This window comes from Bactrocera neohumeralis, chromosome 2 (assembly GCF_024586455.1).
Source record: "Bactrocera neohumeralis isolate Rockhampton chromosome 2, APGP_CSIRO_Bneo_wtdbg2-racon-allhic-juicebox.fasta_v2, whole genome shotgun sequence".
Taxonomy (NCBI): Eukaryota; Metazoa; Arthropoda; class Insecta; order Diptera; family Tephritidae; genus Bactrocera; species Bactrocera neohumeralis.
Window position 1 is genome coordinate 40,924,171 of NC_065919.1, and position 17,747 is coordinate 40,941,917.

General features: G+C 38.2%; 1 pseudogene; it reads right to left on the reverse strand.

Moving 5' to 3' along the window:
- Window positions 1-14,939, reverse strand: part of LOC126758881 (kelch-like protein 17) — a 47,820-nt pseudogene extending 32,881 nt beyond the window's left edge.
- Window positions 14,940-17,747: the final 2,808 nt, after the last annotated feature.

Below are 17,747 nucleotides of genomic sequence, written 5' to 3' on the forward strand. Positions count from 1 at the left end.
GCATTAGGGAGGGACATATTTGGAAGTAATTTTTTGGAAAAGTGGGCGTGGCCCCGCCCCCTACTAAGTTTTTTGTACATATCTCGGAAACTACTATAGCTATATCAACCAAAGTCTACAAAGTCGTTTTCTTCAGGCATTTTCATATACAGTTCAAAAATGGAAGAAATCGGATAATAACCACGCCCACCTCCCATACAAAGGTTATGTTCAAAATCACTAAAAGTGCGTTAACCGACTAACAAAAAACGTCAGAAACACTAAACTTTACGGAAGAAGTGGCAGAAGGAAGCTGCCCCCAGGCTTTTTTTAAAAATTGAAAATGGGCGTGGCGCCGCCCACTTATGGACCAAGAAGCATATCTCAGGAGCTACTAGACCGATTTCAATGAAATTCGGTATACAATGTTTTCTTAACACCCTGATGACATGTACGAAATATGGCTGAAATCGGTTCACAACCACGCCTTCTTCCAATATAAAGCTATTTTGAATTCCATCTGATGCCTTCTTTGTATAATACGAGTATAAACATTAGGAACCAATGATGATAGCCGAATACAACTTTACACAAATACGGTATTTGAAAAATATGTAAAGGACGGATAATGAAATCTCGATTATCACTTTACCATGCGAGAGTATAAAATGTTCGGTGACACCCGAACTTAGCCCTTCCTTACTTGTTTTGGTATTCCTTTGGTCAAAAAACAATATAAGGCATGTAAACTCAGAGGTAAAAATTTTGGGCAATTTGCAAACGTAATAGTCTAAGTGTTCTTTTAGAAGGTGTTCAATTTCACATACATATGTATTTTATTTTCTCGAATTTTTCTGTTCTGAAAAACATATGATATAATTTTATAACATACTGATTGTGCGTTATTACTAAAAAGGTAAAAAATACATTTTTGAGACTTTAATACATTTTTAAATACCTATATGTAAGTTTTGAAGATATTGGATTATTCCTCATTAGAAAGGGCAATTTATTAGGTACTGCTTCATTGCATTTGTTCGTCCGTAGAATCTGGGGCATGACTACTCCAATAATTTTAGATATTTCATTATCTTACATATGTACAAATGTATGTACATATTAGGGTGTGCCATTTTAATGCAACCTTTTTTTTCAACTGAAAAACAGGCTCAAAACTTTCGAAATGTGTAAAAAAAGTCACTCAAAAGATGAGCTCTTAATATTAATATTAAGAGGTGCCTCTTTCAAATTTTCTGTTTTCCATATAAATTACATGGAAAAAAAATCGTTTTTTTTGTGGTGGTTATTCTGCGGAGGTTATTATATGTGCACGCGATGGCTGCCAGTTGGGATGGTAAACTCGATTCGGATTCTACTCGAGAATCGAGTTTTCTCGTAAAATAATCGATTTTTCGAATGTCAAGAACCGATTCTTAATCGACTTCGACTACTGAAGATCGATTCTGAAAAATCGATCATTTTACGAGAAAGCTCGATTTTCGAGTAGAATCGGAATCGAGTTTCCCATCCCTACTGGCAGCCATCGCGTCATATAATAAATAACCTCCGCACAATAACTTAAATTGGGTAACGATTTTCAGTACCAATCGGCAGTGTGGCATGGACACACTAACCACCTTGGTAGGGCTCGAGGCCCATCTAAAACCTCTGCCGTACTTTGGGTCCGGCACCCGGTTGCAATGCAACTCCACATTCGACTGACAAAGTCAGTTCTTCCCGCGATTTGGGTTTTAACCACAGCCACCACGAATCTCCACAAAGGGCCAAACCCAATGAGCATACTGGAGCGAACTCCAGGGGCTACTGCTCCCCGTGGTACCAGGTTAAAGTCTTTGGTATTGACCTTGTAGCCGAAGCTACGACCAGTTGAGCTTCCATACAGCCCTGGACTGGTGGCCAGGGTCTTAATCGCCTCTTACGACAGGCATGCCTTACCGCGGGTATATTCGGTTTCCCCTCGAACCCGGAGGGGCCCCCCGTACCCGCAGGGGGAAAAGAAAGTAACAATACGCTTTCATAATTTAGCAACAAGGAAGGCTTTGATGTAACGTGTCTGTGAATACGACATTTAATATTAGATTTATATTTGACGCCGACTGTGCCGGACGGAAAGTCCGATAGTTATTAATATAATATTATAATTGTTAGTTATATATATAAATTATAATTAATCGTGATATCGTTACCTGAATAACCGAATTCATTCCAAATGGAATGAGATTGGAATAAATTGGAAATTTCAAGCTGAAAATAAAAATGTTTGAAATGAATTGAAAAATTCAAAAATTTGAAATTTGCAAATAGAGTGAGATATTCCAAAGAAAAAAAAAATTGAAATTTGATAATGATTCGAGAAATTTAAAAAAATTGAAAAATAATTAAAAAAACGAAAAAGAAAACAAGAAAAAACGTTAACTTCGGTTGCACCGAAGCGAAATACCCTTCACAGGTGCATTTCTGTTAGTAACTATGTGTTCAGTTTATATGGAAGCTATATGCTATAGTAATCCGATCTGAATAATTTTTTCGGAGATTACATTGTTGCTTTAGAAATTAACATATACCGAATTTCGTGAATATATTTTGTCAAATGTGAAAGTTGTCCATACAAGAACTTGATTCCGATCGTTCAGTTTGTATGGCAGCTATATGCTATAGTCAACCGATCTGAACAATTTCTTCGGAGATTACATTGTTGTCTTAGAAAATAATCTATACCAAATTTCGTGAACATATCTTGTCAAATGTGAAAGTTTTCCATACAAGAACTTGCTTCCGATCGTTCAGTTTGTATGGCAGCTATATACTTTAGTTAACCGATCTGAACAATTTCTTCGGAGATTACATTATTTCTATGAACAATAACTCATACCAAATTTCGTGAAGATATATCGTCAATTAAGGAAATTTCCCATGCAAGCATTTGATTCCGATCGTTCAGTTTGTATGGCAGCTATACGTTATGTCAGTTCCGACAAATGAGCAGCTTCTTGAAGAGAAAATGACGTTTGCAAAATATCAAAACGATATCTTAAAAACTGAGGGACTAGTTCGTATATATACAGACAGACAGACAGACGGACATGGCTAAATCGACTCAGCTCGACATACTGATCATTTATATATACACTTTATAGGGTCTCCGACGCTTCCTTCTTGGTGTTACAAACTTCGTGACAAACTTAATATACCCTGTTTAGGGTATAAAAAGTAAAGAGTCTATTCCAAATGGAATGAGACAAATGCAAATGAATTGAGATATTTAAAAAATTAGAAGTTGATTCGAGAAATCTAGAAAAAACGAAAAGAAAAATAAGTAAAGAGTCTATTCCAAATGGATTGAGACAAATGTAAGAGCGAAATTAATGATTGAGAATATGTGCATATTTGTATATTTCAAATGAAATAGAAAGGGACGAAATGCTATTGTATTAAGAAACTATATTCCAAATTTAATAATGTTGGAAACAAGGGTAAAATGATTCATTTGTTATTCATTGTGTGTAACAAGAAGGTCATGAGGAAAAATTTATCTGATGAGTTTTTTCTCAATGAATGAAAGATAAGAAAACACAGTGTTCCAAATGTAATCGAAATTAACTTACATATTTGATTTTTTTTTTATAAAATAAAATGTTGTTTTATGGTAATCTTTTCAGCGAGAAATAAACATGACGGAACTGAAACCATTTCTATGTCAGGGGATGGACAAGGCGTTATGGCGTACGGAGTGGGAGGCGTGGTTGCGTTCGTTTTATATATATATTGACGCAGAGGAGATAACCTCTATATATAGAAAAGAAATAAACTTCTACATTTGGGAGGCAGTGGTATATAGCATTCCTGGTGCTTTAGTACCATATGATGAGCAAGCGAAAAACGATGTGTTTACACCTTTGATAGCAAAACTCATTGAGTATTTTTGGCCGCTTTTGAGAGGCACTTGTTTCGTTCTATAACACCACTGGAAGGAGAATGTTTTACGGAGTTTTTGATGAGATTACTCCGCCAGATAGCAAAATGTTCGTTTGGCGAGACCAAAGAACAGATTGAAGAAATATGTTTAAAAGATAAAATTATCGATGTCTGAGCACCGTTAGGTTTAAATAAAAGGTTACTTGAAAACGAACTAACTTTGGATGAGGTCATCAAAACATGTAGTCTTGATGAACAAGTCAACAAACAAACACAGTCTATGACATCCCAAGGTAATCCAAGCGGCATAAAAAAAATTGTACAGCAAAGCATAGAAAGCGAGTGTGGAAGATGTGGTAAAAGGAGGCATCGCGAAAATAGTATGGAGTGTCCTGCTAGAAATATGAAATGCAGGAAATGCGATAGAATTTGACATTTTTATCTGAAATGCCGCACACGGTTACGGAAGCCCAACTTCAAACTAGATGAACCGGACAGGAAACGCTGGAGACGAAGAGATACGGTGGAACAGTCCATAAGTAGCGAAATTGAAAATGTACTCGACGGTTCGAAGGGAACTGGGTTATTCAGAGTGGAGAATGAGTCGTCACAAAAGGGGGAGATCCCGTGTAAAATAGGAGGTTACATGATTACTATGATCATCGATTTGGGCTCTAAATTGAACCTGATCAGCCATTCAGATTGGCAACGATTATGCGAGGAAAAGGCTGTTATGGGCTGTGGAAAAATGTTATTATTATTTGGCAGAGCTACACTTTGATCTAATAACCGATCACAAGCCACTAGAAACCATATTTAAGCCAACCTCACGACCCCCAGCGAGGATCGAAAGATGGTTGCTAAGGTTACAGTCATATCGTTTCCGAGTGATATATCGGGTGATTTTTTAAGAGCTTGATAACTTTTTTTAAAAAAAAACGCATAAAATTTGCAAAATCTCATCGGTTCTTTATTTGAAACGTTAGATTGGTTCATGACATTTACTTTTTGAAGATAATTTCATTTAAATGTTGACCGCGGCTGCGTCTTGGGTGGTCCATTCGGAAAGTCCAATCAAGAAATTTTCAGTTAATGGGCCCTAGAAAAGTTGGCAGAAAATCCGCTTTTTTATCGACAAATTTTGTTCAGCGATGAGGCTCATTTCTGGTTGAATGGCTACGTAAATAAGCAAAATTGCCGCATTTGGGGTGAAGAGCAACCAGAAGCCGTTCAAGAACTGCCCATGCATCCCGAAAAATGCACTGTTTGGTGTGGTTTGTACGCTGGTGGAATCATTGGACCGTATTTTTTCAAAGATGCTGTTGGACGCAACGTTACGGTGAATGGCGATCGCTATCGTTCGATGCTAACAAACTTTTTGTTGCCAAAAATGGAAGAACTGAACTTGGTTGACATGTGGTTTCAACAAGATGGCGCTACATGCCACACAGCTCGCGATTCTATGGCCATTTTGAGGGAAAACTTCGGAGAACAATTCATCTCAAGAAATGGACCCGTAAGTTGGCCACCAAGATCATGCGATTTAACGCCTTTAGACTATTTTTTGTGGGGCTACGTCAAGTCTAAAGTCTACAGAAATAAGCCAGCAACTATTCCAGCTTTGGAAGACAACATTTCCGAAGAAATTCGGGCTATTCCGGCCGAAATGCTCGAAAAAGTTGCCCAAAATTGGACTTTCCGAATGGACCACCTAAGACGCAGCCGCGGTCAACATTTAAATGAAATTATCTTCAAAAAGTAAATGTCATGAACCAATCTAACGTTTCAAATAAAGAACCGATGAGATTTTGCAAATTTTATGCGTTTTTTTTTAAAAAAAAGTTATCAAGCTCTTAAAAAATCACCCGATATAAACCAGGAAAGAAAATATTGCGGATTCGCTATCAAGGTTTTCCCAAGAAAACAACGCTGACCCATATGATTGGGCCAGAGCAGCATATTTTTCGAGTAGTGTCCACTTTGATACCGAAGTCGCTCTCCATATCACAGATTACCGAGATATCTATATTAGACGAAGAGATACAAGATGTAATGACGTGTATAAGTCAGGACTAGTGGAATGCAAATATGTCAAGCCCATATTATTTATTTCGTTTGGAGCTGTCTATAGTTGGTAATATCCTATTACGGGGAACTAAATTAGTAATCCCACGAAAGTTGCGAGAAATAATTCTGGACCTCGCACATGGGGGACATCCAGGAATAAGTGCAATGAAACGGAGGTTACGCTACAAAGTTTGGTGGCCTTGTGTGTACAAAGATGCTGAAAATACGTCAAGACTTGTCAAGATTGCCTTATATTGTCAATGCCACCAAAACCATCTCCGATGGAGCGGCAACATTTCCCGAATGGTCCCTGGAAATGATTAGCAACCGATATTTTGGGTCCTTTATCTATTGGGGATAATATATTGGTACTAATTGATTACTACTCCAGATATATGGAGTTCAAAGTGATTAAGTCGATAACATCTAAAACCATTATTGATGAAATGGAAGAGATATTTTCAAGATTGGGATTTCCAGAGACACTAACGGCTGACAATGGAAGGCAATTCGTAAGCGTTGAGTTTAAAAGTTTTTGCAGTACCAACGGCATTCGGCTAATGACTACGTCCCCATACTGGCCTCAGGCTAACGGCGAAGTAGAAAATATGAACAGGTCCTTAGTGAAACGTTTAAAGATAGCTCATGCAAATAACGACAACTACAAGAAAGAAATTCAGAAGTTCGTTTTGATGTACAATGTTACTCCGCATGGTACCACGGGCGCTCTACCGACAGAACTAATGTTTAACAGAGTAATAAGAGACAAAATTCCCTGCATTCAGGACCTTGTGGGGGAAATGGCAGACTTAGAAGAGAAAGATAAGGATATGCGGGAAAAAGATAAAGGGAAACAGTTGACTGACAAGGCCAGGTGTGCGGGAGATGTTGACATCCAAGTTGGAGATACAGTAATCTTAAAGAATGTAATATTTCCGCATAAGTTGACATCCACATTTGATACTACCACGTATAAGGTAGTAAAGCGAGAAGGAAATGTTGCGCAGATTTCCGCTGGTGGTAAAACATACACCAGGAATGTTGGTCATTTGAAAAAGATTGTAACCACAAACCCATTGAGTCCTGCAGCGCCAGTTTTCCTCGACGCCGAGTCTTCCCGAACAACCTCAACATCTGAGGATCAGCAGAAGCTAAGCGAGAACCACAAACTATGTCTGGAGAAAAAGGAAGGAATGTGGGGATCTGTACCTGTTAAAGAAAGTGACAATACGCTTTCATAATTTAGCAACAAGGAAGGCTTTGATGTTATGTGTCTGTGAATACGACATTTAATATTAGATTTATATTTGACGCCGACTGTGCCGGACGGAAAGTCCGATAGTTATTAATATAATATTATAATTGTTAGTTGTATATATAAATTATAATAAATCGTGATATCGCAAAATATTAAACTTATTATGAGGATAAGTCGGAAAATTGGATAGTTCCAAAAAAAAACTTGTTTCCATACAAATTTTTTTCAATTTCTGTTTGTTTTGTTTTTCAATATTTTGATTTGTAAATTATTTGAATCGTTCAATTGCGGTCTCTTACTTTTCTATTCCGGCTATTCAAAAGAAAAATTATTGAAACTTATTCAGGAAAAACTTTACATGTGTTTCACACAAAGTGATCAATTGCGAAGACGTCGCCCTAATATCAATTCCATTTTCTTTTGTCAATTCACTTCAACGAAAGATGAACTCATCACGAATGTTTATCCGAACATTAGCCAAATTATCGTAACTACCATTGCTTGAGTGCACGAGATTTGAGATTTAAAGTCCAATTCCGAGAGATTTACGTTCATACATATCGATCGATCCTCTTGACAATGAACACGTAGCCGTGAATTTTCCATCGGAATTTCTAAATTCTTTGAAAGTTGGATCTGTCTCAAAGTTGGATCTGTCTATCGAATACGATGGGACAGAGTTCTTGAATCTACGAATTCCTTTGAGTTTCAACGATTTGCCATATCAGTTCAAACGTATTCAGTTTCCAGGGATTTGCGATGACAATCAACCGGACACAATGATAGTCGCTAGAAGTGTGTGGCATAAATCTGAAAATGCTATGTTTTCCACGAGTTAGAAAACCATCTTCTCTATACATTTAAGCACCGGAACAGAAACCAAAAAATATTGTTTATAAAGCTGCGTTACATTGAAAAAAAATTTAGAAAAATCGTCAAAAAATGATTTTCAGCACAATATAAATTCTACTTTGTTTTCATTTCAAAACACATAATTTCACGCAGGACAGCGGCTGAGGGGTCAGCTAGTTCTACATAAAAATCTAAAATTATTTCGATTGCTTTTATTTTCATTTAATGTTATTTTTTAACATTTATATTATTATCGCAACTGTGATGGTTATAAGAGCACTCTTAATTTTTGTGTCCATCACCACACTTTTAAGACTAGATTAGGGCCACTTTCCCACTTTCCCACTTATAAAAAATGTATGTATTCGAAAAAAGACTATTAATTTTAACATTATGTCTTAGTATTTCTCTGAACTTTGAACTTTGCGCAAAACTTCAGTTTTTTCTTTGATATAGTTGTAAAATTCATAGCATGTCATACTAAAATTAAACTTACATTGAATGATACATTCTAATGTATCAATATTTAAAGAATTTCTTTCTTTGGTCCATTGTGAACTTATTAATGAAAAAATACGTTCTACGTAAGCATTATGACTGGGCATTGCGTATAAATATTGTACTATCTATAACAAATTTTCTTTTCGCTCCTTTTCAGAAGTTTTTTAAAAAAAATATAACCATTTTTTAATTGTATCCTTATCCTTTAGATATTCTTTATTTATCTCTAAAAATGACTTAAGATAAGAAACTTCTTGGAAGGATTCATCAGACAAAATAATATTTTTTTTTTGTGAATAAGTTATCGTTTTTTGAACGTCAGTTCATTCAGGTATGTTTTTTAATGTCATCCAATTAAAAATTGCATACTTTTTTAAGGGGACCACCCAATCCTCTAAGTAGTTAATTGAAGTCGTAAAAAAAGTTTTAACGTCATTTTCAAAATCAGAAATTTTATCATTCAAACACTCTTTTCTTTAAATTTTTCAAAACTGTTTGTGTTTGAATTCCAATAGAATTGTTTTCAAATCTGTCTTTCATATCACATATAGTTTCACTTAAAATTAATTGAACTTCCATAACTGAAATATTTCGCTTTTCAATTTTTTTGATTTGTTTCTTAATTATAAATGCTTGGCTGTGTATGAATGTGAAATATATAGTTCTGATAACGGATTTTTAAAAAAGTCAGTAATTACTTTCGCTGCTCCTTTTTCAACCTCAAAGAATTCTTTGAGCGGTATCCAAAGCTGTAATATACGCTCTATTGCAGGCAAAAGTGACAACCACCGACTTCTTGTATGGGACAGTATCGTTAAATATTACCTGTGCGTTTTCACAAAACTTTTCACAAAAATCGTTCAGTTCTAACCATGAAGATGCAGAAATATTTATATATCTTCAAAACAACAGATTCAATGTCAATTGACAGTACATCTGTAGCACGTGAAATAGTGTTGTGGAGGATATGAGCAGAACAACCAATGCCCTCTATTTCTCGACCCAATTCGGATTTCAACTTGTAAAAAACGTTAGTTACGCCATTCCTTTGTCTGCCCCCAAAATTCGCGTTTGTGTTGTCTGCACCAAAAGCCGTAAAATTTTTTAGTGGAATATCAGCTGTTTTCAGTTCATCGATGCAGTATGTTTTTATTGTTTCGGATGTTTCATTTGGCAATGACTGTATTTTTAATACTTTTATTTCCAACCCTTTCTCCGTAAAATAATGAATTATCAGGGGGAACATTTTCTGTGCTTTGTGATTGCTCGAATCGGTAGATATTCCAAAGAATGGAACATGATCTTTCAGTATTTTAGTGAATTCCGTAACTTAATGCGGTGCCAAAACATTCTTTATGATGGTTGTTGCTTTTGTTCTGGCGTTCGATTGTTTTGCGGCGATTTTTCAATCTGGATATAATACGGCATCCAGTTTTGTGGTACAATCCAATGTGCAGAATGATTGATGATGATTTACAATTCTGTAGGCGCTTGTGATTTCAGCAACCTTTATCAAATGCTCAAGTTGTGTATCCTTCTTAACCATAAAAGAACTAATATCTTTTGAACATAATAATAATAATACCCAACGATTACCCTCCTCCCGCCCAACCGACGCGAGGGGCGCAATCCGCGAACGAGCGGAATTAGCCGAGTCATAAAAGGCAAGAGAGTTTTAAGCGTTGCGATCTTAAGCTGATCAGCTACAGAAACAAAAATTTCAATAGCCGAAATTAAGAATTAGATTAAAGTAATTTTATTAGTTTTAAATGTTACTTGTTAAGAGTAGATAAAATAATTTTTTTAATGGTAAAGAGTGAGTCTGTTAGATCAAATGTGCTGGAATGAAAATTGAAATCATGACATATACGGAGGAATGGTTCGTTTAACTCGAAATTTGTTCTAGAAAATTTTAAAAGTAAGGGTCTAAACTGCCTGGTAGGGCGAGCTGGTACGTTAAAATTAATATCAGATAAGAGAGATGGGCTACAGACTGACCCATTCATGAGTTTTACAAGATATATTATACCAAGCATCTCCCTACGACTAGCGAGTGTCGGGAGATTTATAAGTTTTAAACGGTTAATGTAAGGGGGAAGATTTAAACTGGAATCCCAATGCAAATGATTTAAGGCAAAAAGTAAAAATTGTTTTTGAACGGACTCTAACTTATCCGAATGGACTTGGTAACTAGTGTTCCAAACCACAGAAGCATACTCCACTATAGGCCTCACCAGAGATGTAAAAAGAATGTTTGTGGTAAGCGGATCCCTAATTTCTTTAGACCAACGTTTAACAAAACTAAGAGTGCCTTTAGCTTTAAAAACCGTGGAAGTTATGTGAAGATTAAAATTGAGTTTGGGGTCCATAGTTACTCCCAGATCAACAAAACTGTATACTTGCTCCAACCTAAAGTTTTGTATTGCGTATGAGGTAGGGTCTACAGCTCTACGTGAAAACAATTGTTATTTTTGAAAGATGTTTAGCACTTTTTACATGATCTTGAATACTTGACTTTCCACCATTTGCAATGTTAATGTCAAATCCACATATCGAGCAATACGCAGTGTCATCAGTTTTTCCTTTTTTCATATACGACCATTCAGCTGTGGAGGTGTCTAAAAATTTGCACTTTCTTTTTGGCATTTGCTACAGAAGAATGAAATAACATTTAACTAAAATTTATTAAATGGAAAATTGAAAAACTTACGAGCAATACAAATCCACGTTCACCAGCAATGCATAAATCATATGTTCAATATGATAGAGAAGAAACAAATTTTATTATCGATTTTCGATTAAACTAGCGATGAACATTTTTTTATAATAGCGGATTTACACTTGTCAAGTACTTGAAAGCAACTCTGCTCGCATAGGATGAGAGGGGTGAGAAGCAGGGGAAATTTGCTTTCAAGTACTTGACAAGTGTGAATCCGCTCTAACAATAATCTGAAAAAGAAAAGCTTTTTTTTTCATTTTATTTATTCACATACATGACAATTTGACAGCAGACAAGGACAATTTAAGGGTTGACCAGGACACCAGGACAATTCGTGCAAAACCAGGACAAATCCTGGTAAACCAGGACGTATGGCAGCCCTAGGCTAGATACGAGTATACCAGACTAGTCAAAATGACAGTTTTCGGTATTTCAATTAAAATTCCTACTATGCATAATATTTTGTTTTCGTAATGATATCATGACTTTCCTACTTATAACTAAAGAATTAATTTTATAAAGTTTATATTGCTGTATGTACGTATAGTGTATGTATTTAAAAGTAAATAAAGACTGGAAACCCCATTAAACACTTCCTTTTTAAGAACAGTCATTTTGACTGGTTTGGTATAAATAGGTATATAGTACTTCAATCGCTGGTATATGTAGTGTTAAGAGAGCTGTTCCTCCCTTGTTTTCTTATACAGTTTTTGTTCGCTTTCGTTTTTCGTATTACACCAGCAGTCGTCAAACTGGTGGATTCAACCGATTTTAGAATTGTTCTCATATTACAGATACCAAAACCTATATCCAAAGAGCAAATCTGCGAAATATTTTTAAGAATATTCAGTTTGACATCAAACGATTGGCGAAAATCAACTCAATATACAAGTATATACCTGTGACCATGTGTCTTGCTGAGGATTGTAACGTTCAGCACCGCTACGGCTTAAAACATAAATGTGACCTTTATGTCCAGCTACCTGTAATATAAAAAGTAGCAATAAACGTTTTATTTAGTTTTAATAGAGTTAAGAGGGCGACCAAATAAATCAGTGACTATTTTCAATTAGACAATTTCGGTCATTTTTATTGAAGCGGACTTACTTTTGCTGGTTTTGAAATCTTTAGGGAAGGCTTGCAATGGTGAAATCAAAAGGTATACATATCTCATTATAGCGCCAGTTCGTATTTCACAAATAAATCTTAAAACTCTGAACAGAATACGAATCCCGTACATCCGTCTACATCTAGTAAAAGAAATCCATGGAGTCGAATGTTAATATTTAAACACTTAAGTAAAGTTGTGACATTCCGTTCTTCGACTCTTTCTCATTCTAACAAATCATGACTTGACGAACGTTCTACTAATATAAATAATTATATTTTAATCTAACATACACCAGTTAAATGTGACATTTTGTCATATGCGCGCATGAAGTCCCAGTATTCGAATCCGGATTGTAGCATTCGACGGATTTTATTCCCCAATTGCCATCATAACCGCCCATTATACAAGTTTTACCATTTAATGTCACTGCACTGGGGATATATCGTCCAACAATCAAACTGTTATCGAACTCACAACCATCGGAAGTAGCATATCTGGAAAGCAATGAAAAAAGAATGCATATCTATAAACTGAAGCGTCATTTCGTCACGTTGCATAGTCTGTTAATGCCGAAGTACCTTATTTTGTTTATTATCCATACCACCCTCACACATCTAGTCTAAAGTTCTTTCACCATTAAGCTTAAAGTTAACCTGAAATTGTTAAAGCCCACAATCGCCATCGTTAGGTAATTCGTTACAGATTCATATATATTCACCTTTCCACCGACGACAAAGCATTATTACCCTCATAACCACCAATCGCGTAGATTTTGCCATTTAATTCGACAACGCAGTGTGCCCTTCTTTCCTGGCTCATGGCGGGTAAATTTTGCCATGTCTTATTTCGTATATTCCAGCTGCGGAAGACGTTAAGTGTGGCACCACTTTTACAACCACCAATAAATAATAAATTATCGTCCTTTAAAATATGTCTATACCATTCGTAATCGATTTTTATACTCGCATATTCCTGCCACTTATTCTCAGCTTTGTTATATTGTAGCAGCTTGGGATTCAGCTATTCCAAAAATAATGTAAGTACATTAAGTAAGATTATCATTTTTGAATATATTCCATAGTGTGCGTTTACCTCCGAGCAAATCGGTAGGATCGTTTTCTCACCACAATTTGTAGCACTATCCCCACGTGGTTCTGTAAATCGGATATTTATCATTGGCCGTGCAGTAGGCTCTCTGATCCACGATAACGCCTTGAAGGCCAGTAGCTCACATCCAGGTAACGGATGTATGTGTGTCAACAGAAAGTTCACATTGAATTAGGTAAGCCGCAGACAAGCTATTAAAAGTGGCAGTTGCTCTTGACGCGCAGGAATATCGTAATTGTACCAGCGTTGTGTGGCATCGTAGGCATCTCCCTCACGGGTTATGTTCAAATTGTCAGATACTAGGATACGTTGCAATTTTTCTACATCAAAATTCAAAAACTCATCGCTTCGACTGATCTAGTACTATTAGAAACAAAATTTAAATTACACAAATACCGTTACTGTGGAACGTTAGGTGTATATTTAGACTCATCTCCTTAAAATTCTGTGTCTCGTATTCGATGATTTTCAGCTTAAGAAGTTCACACTGCGTTTCACGCTCCAGCGTATAAGCACCCTGTAAAGTGAATTCATCAATATGTGTCATGGGGTAGTCCACGCTCCTGGCTATGGCACCGTCCAATTGCAAAACGATTGCCGCATTTAGCAATGCAGCGACATTGTTAACGGTAATGAGGGCCTGTCCGGTGTAACAAAAGGTTATTAGATGCTCAAAAATATCGCTATCGATATCATTTATCTCGATGACTGGATTAGTGTCTTGATTGCCATTGAAAAGGTTTTCGAAGTAATCAATGACAATCAAGACACCAGTCCAGTCATCGATACCATTTATCTCGAAGTAAGGACTCGATGTCGTATTTAGACTCATCTCCATAAAATTCAGTGTCTCGTATTCGACGACTTTCCGCTTAAGAAGTTCACACTGCGTTTCACGCTCCAGCGTATAAGCACCCTGTAAAGTGAATTCATCAATATGTGTCATGGGGTAGTCCACGCTACTGGCTACGGCATCGTCCAATTGCAAAACGATTGCCGCATTTAGCAATGCAGCGACATTGTTAACGGTAATGAGGGCCTGTCCGGTGTAACAAAAGGTTATTAGATGCTCAAAAATATCACTATCGATATCATTTATCTCGATGACTGGATTAGTGCCCTGATTGTCATTGAAAAGGTTCTCGAAGTAAGGACTCGCTGCTGCGAGTATCAAACGATGCGCGGGTACACTGAAAAAAAAATTATAAGTATTAATTTGTATAATTTTATATAAGCTGAGGACAAAGTAATACTTACAGAGCCGTTGGGTTTGAAACTTTAAATGTCACATCGATTAGAGACTGCTCGTCGTAGAAGCTACATATTTTCGCCATTAATTTCTCCATGAAACGGTTCTGCTCACTGGAATTTCTCTGAAGAGCAAGTGTTTGGGAAAAACTCGTGGCCATTACTAGTTACTTAACTTTACTTCTGTAATAAAAAATTACAATATTGATTAAAATATTTCAAATAAGTAAAAGCAAGAGGAAGTTTTCTTCCAAGTTGTCTATTGTACACTAAATCTGCGTGCGGTCAGTGACTGTCTTCTTACCATGGCAACTTTGATGGCGCGTTGAACTCCGAGCCTGGTAATATGCTAACCGCAGTTCTTTACTTGTAGTTATCGCAGCTTTTAACCGAACGTTCCTGAACCACTAAGGGTGGAAAGTAAACAAAAAGATGTCTTAGTAACCTTAAGATCCTTCATTTCTTTAGTTACGCTTTATATGTATGAGATCTTTGTTGAAGTGCCATACTTGAAATAACTGATTTTCCAATCTACACCCAAAATCATTATTTATTAGTTCTTCGCATAGAATTCCTTCTCTAATAATCCTGGTCGATCCAACACCGGGGTGTTCATAGTTCTTTTACGTGCGAATGATTTATAAACACCTTCCCGGCCAGGGTTATTTTTTTTATACTTTCGCAACAATGTTGCTAAGGAGAGTATTATAGTTTTGTTCACATAACGGTTGTTTGTAAGTCCTAAAACTAAAAGAGTCAGATATAGGGTTATATATACCAAAGTGATCAGGGTGACGAGAATAGTCGAAATCCGGATGTCTGAATCGACCGCTTGGGTGGTCGCTGTTATTGAGCGGGCCCTTGCGTGGGTTGCACTTTTCGGCGCGTTCAGACGCACGCACCTGGAGAGCAGCTGCTCCAGAGTCTTTCTGTCCGTGAACCGTCTACGCTAGTGGTACGCCAGCGGATCAGTCCGACTGAAGGGTGAGTCGGGAAGCGAGATGCCTCTTGGACGGAAGAGGTATGGTATACGTTTGATGGGCCTGGGGGCGTAAGTGACATTGACGTGACGCTTATGAATGAGGCAGCAAGCAGGGCTTTTAGCTTTAGATGGGAGGTAAAGGGAGGGTGGGGATTGAGTGACCCCTCAATTCCCTCCCTTGCCTTATGAGAGTCCATTGCGGCGATGGCGTACCGCTGGTACTGACTGGAACCAATATGGACTCTCGGTTAGGGAAGCGGTATTTAGCATACCTCTTAGAGAGTTTGAGGAGTTGGGGGTTGACGAGCAGATTGCTCGTCTATATGAGGTAGTGTGGGGGGTTAATGATAGGGTTTTTGGTAGGTATGAGTGTTCCAGACTTAGTAAAATTAAATGGTGGACGCATGAGTTAACCTTGAAGAGGAGGACTGTCAGGCGATTGAGGCGAAAGTTTCAACGCGCCCGGCGGTCCAATTCTGATAGGCTGTCCCAGCTTAGGTATGAATTTAGTTGTGCGGATAGGGAATATAAGGAGATGCTGGTGAAAAGTAAAGAGGAAGAGTGGAGGAGTTAAAATTAAGGAATGACCGCTGGGGTCAGGTCTATAGGATCTGCCGGGGTCGTAGGAGGGAGGATGTCACCTCTCTTCGCGTCGGTGACACTCTGTTGGCGTCGTGGAGAGAGTGTGCGGGGGTCCTGTTAGGTGCGTTCTTTCCTAGGTCGGAGTTGCTGGTACCTCAAGCACAAGAGGTGCCAGTCCCTCCATTAGATGATGGGGAGTTGGGGTACGCCTTTGGCCTGGTTAGGTCTAAACGGTCCCCAGGTTTTGATGGTTTGAACGGAGAGATGTGTAAAAGCTTATGGAAGTTCATTCCGGAATACCTGGAGGCCATTTATAATAAGTGCGTCTGGGAGGGATACTTTCCACGCGAGTGGAAAAGTGCTAGGGTTGTTCCTCTTCTGAAGTCCCCTGATAAGGTCAGGAGCGATCCTCGATCTTATCGGGGCATCAGTCTCCTTCCAGTACTTGGAAAAGTGCTGGAAAGGGTCATGGTGGAACGGCTTCAGGAGCTAACGCGGGGTATGTGGTCGGATAGGCAGTTTGGGTTCAGGAAAGGACGCAGTATAGAGGATGCGTATTTGTATATGTCCTCGGCATATTTGTTGACTTCAAGGGGGCGTTTGATTACCTAAGCTGGGATCGAGTGGTGCAACGGCTGGAGGAGCTTGGCTGTCCGGAAATTTCTCTTTGGCGGAGTTATTTTTCGGACAGAAAGGCCTCTCTTGTCGGCATGAATGGGAGTGTGGAGATCGGAGTTGTTCGAGGCTGCCCGCAGGGTTCCATCTGTGGTCCATATATTTGGAACCTTATGATGGACACTCTGCTTGGGCAGCTCGAGCCACTCTGTAAATGTTGAGCTAGAACGGGCGGGAGGAGATCTCTTAGAGATCGTTAATTCTTGGGGTTTAGGTGTAGGGGTCGACATATCGATGGACAAAACGGTGGCAATGCTGCTGAAAGGTAGATTGTCATCGGGTCGTCCACCGATTGTCCGTGTGAACGGGGTCAGCATCAGATATGTGACGCAAGTCAAATATCTGGGACTGACCATGAGAGAAAGGATGTGTTTTACTCCACACTTAGCGAGTGTAAAGGAGCGACTGCAGGCAACTGTAGGCAAAATACGACGGATTTTGAGGAGCGATTGGGGTCTCGGATGTCGTGCTGTCCGCACCATATATCGTGGCTTATTTGTGGCCTGTGCCACTTATGTAGCCCCTGTATGGTGGGAGACAGCCACGACTGTCTGGGGGTCTCAAAAACTCCTCTCAATCCAGCGTTGCATGATGCTTGCATGTTTGCCTGTATGTCGCACCGTCTCTACGGATGCGATGCAGGTCTTGTTAGGTGCACCCCCTCTTGACCTGATTGTCATACAGCGTGCTGTTGCATTCAGGTTAAGAAGGGGCTTGAGTGTGTCATTGC